Here is a 3,044-nt window from a genome sequence, read left to right on the forward strand (position 1 = left end):
CATCTGGAAAAAATCGTGTGACAACTAACAAGGTCACGCTTCAGAGAGGTGTCTTTCAGGGCGACACCATGAGCCCACTCCTCTTTTGCCTTACATTATTGCGACTATCTCTAGCACTGCGCCATTCCGAGGGGTACTTGTGCGGCAAACCGGCAGATCGAAAGTACAAGGCCACTCATGTACTTTACATGGACGATCTTAAGATCTATGCTAAAAACAGAGAGCAACTGCATCTAGCTCTGGGGATTGTCGAACGATATACTAAGGAAATTGGAATGGAATTTGGGTTAGACAAATGCGCCAAGGTTTATTTGAAGCGAGGAAAACTTAATGGCATCCCTGAAGATATATATATTGAAAGTTGTGCTCAAAAAATTTTTATTTACAGGAAAAAATTTCAAAAAATATATTTTCCACTTGAGACAAAAATAAAGTTGTGTTACGACACAACAATATTGGTTAAAAATTAGCGGGGGTAACTACCCTAAAACACTCTTTGTTTCGTATCATGATAATATATACTTTCCATACACAAAGACAATTGGGTAGATAGTTTTATAACGAAGGAAGTAAAATAGAGTCCTTCAAATATCTATAAATAAAATTAAACGGCAGCAAAAGCATTCAGGGGTAGCAACCCCTGTTAATTAAAAACAAGTTTTTCAGCGAAACGCGTCAACTTTCTTTTTGTCTCAAGTGCAAAATATTTAAAAAAATTTTTTTCCTCTGAATGTAGCAATTTTCAGCACATTTAAAAATATCTAGGGGTGGCTTACCCCTGCGCACTTTTTTATTCGTTTTTATTCGTATTTTATAACGTATCCTTCGTTATATAAATCAAGTACCAAATATTTATTTTTTTATTTTTCTCCTATGACTTCAGCAATTTTTAGCACATTTAAAAATATGTAGGGGTGGTCTACCCTCATGTACTTTTTTTATTTATGTTAGTTAGACTATACTTTAATTCCTTCGTTATCAAACTAATTTCCCACTTTTCTTTTCTGTATTGAAAGTATATATTAAATATATGTTTTTTAACATTTTTCGATTTAAAATTTTTTAGCAGTGGCTGAAGAAGAAAATGTACATTATAATCTATCAAATTAGTTTTAAAACAGTTTAATGAATAAATTAAGTAGAGATCCAATTTTCTCGATTTAATTTTTTTTCATGTTCTTTAGGGTTCGTTTGAAACTACAACTTTATATTTGCAACATAATATCGGTGATTTTAAAAGCAGTATTTACACCTAACAAACTGTCAATAAATAACTTTCAACTAAGAAATGCATTTTCCAATCAGCAAAAATATTAATTTTTTATAAAAAATGTTGTATTTTATGTTGCAATAATTTTTAATGAAAAAAATAAACGAATTTTCAATAACATAGGTTAATTTTCAAGCAAGGAAATCAATTTTTAAATAAACGCCGAAAATGTGAATTTTCAACAAAAAGGTTATGTATGAACCGAAAAAGATTAATTTTTTACCTGCCAGTCACATTTTTGGCCAAAAATGATGACAATTATGCAAAAAGAGATGAATTTTCCAATCAAAAAGATGAATTTTCAACAAAATAGATGAAATAAAAAAAATGTCAGCCAAAAAATAAAGTGAATGTCCATAAAATTCTTAAACTTTCAAAAATTGTTTTTAAAGAGGATAACTTTTTAACGAAATTTTAAATTAAATAATTACACTTTGAATCAAATATTGGAATTTGGAAATTTTTAAAATCAAAAACATCAATTTTCAACCAAAAATAGAATAGTAAAATGATTTGATGAAACAAATCAATCCTTTTTTCGACCGTTGATATTTATTGATTTCAAATCGTAGATTTCAAATTCTTTATGTCTTACGGTCCAATCGTGAATCAAAAAATAAATATGAGTCAAAAAAACATGTTCTTCGAAACTCAGATATTTATTTGATAGAAAAAACTCCTTTCAAAACTTCCTGACGTTTCAGTACACATGCGTACCTTTTTCAAAGGTTCTTAAACCTAAATAATTATAATAAAAATTAGTAATTTTAGTACGAAGAAATATGATAGATAATTACGTAGATTTTTGAATACATTGTTACCTGAGTTGATGGTAGTTTAAACAGTCAAAAAGATCAATTTTCAGTCAAAAAAAGAACATTTCAGTCAATAGTTTTAAGAAAATTAATTAAAATTTAGTCACTTTTTTTTGGAAGTCTCAATTTTTTTTGTTTTTTTTATTATTTATTTATTTATTAACCAATTGGTACAAAAAACCGTCTTGGTCCGGTAGATACTTAAACTATAATTCACATAATTTATTTGGGCATAAAATGGGTTTAATTAAGGGTTTAGTTGATAGATGTGTAAAATTATCTGACATTCAATTTAGAAAAGAAAATTTAAATCTATTAAAAACAACTTTAGTACAGAATAGCTATCCTTTTGAGTATGTAAATGACATCATTAAAGAACGCATTCATGAGATTTACAATAACAGTAATAAAATTAACAAAAAAAGAAACTGGAGTGATACTTACAATAGATTTAATTTAAATGTTACTTTGCCTTACATTCAGGGCCTATCAGAAAGATTAAGAAATTCAATTAAAAAATTTAATATTAATGTTTATTTTAAAAACACTAATACATTAGATAATTATTTGTCAAGAAGAAAGGACGTCGATTCCATTGAAAATTTATCTGGTGTTATTTATTTTAATAAATGTATATGTTGTAATAAAGCTTATATAGGTGAAACTGGCAGGAGATTAAAAACTAGAATTGCTGAACACAAAAAGAGATTGTGAAATTGGGAATTTTAATACAGGTTTGTCGCAACATTCTTGGAATTTCAATCATTACTTTGATTTTGATTTTAAACGCATTAAAATATTAGCTACAGAAAAAAATACTTATCAACGATGTATTATTGAGTCTATTTTTATAAACAAATGTCGTAAAATTTCTGTTAATTTACAGACTGAAATTCTAAATATCAATAAAATTTATCAGAGTATTATAAAATAATGTTTTTAATATTAATCATCTCTAT

Source organism: Belonocnema kinseyi, chromosome 1, assembly GCF_010883055.1.
Source record: "Belonocnema kinseyi isolate 2016_QV_RU_SX_M_011 chromosome 1, B_treatae_v1, whole genome shotgun sequence".
NCBI classification, from domain to species: Eukaryota; Metazoa; Arthropoda; class Insecta; order Hymenoptera; family Cynipidae; genus Belonocnema; species Belonocnema kinseyi.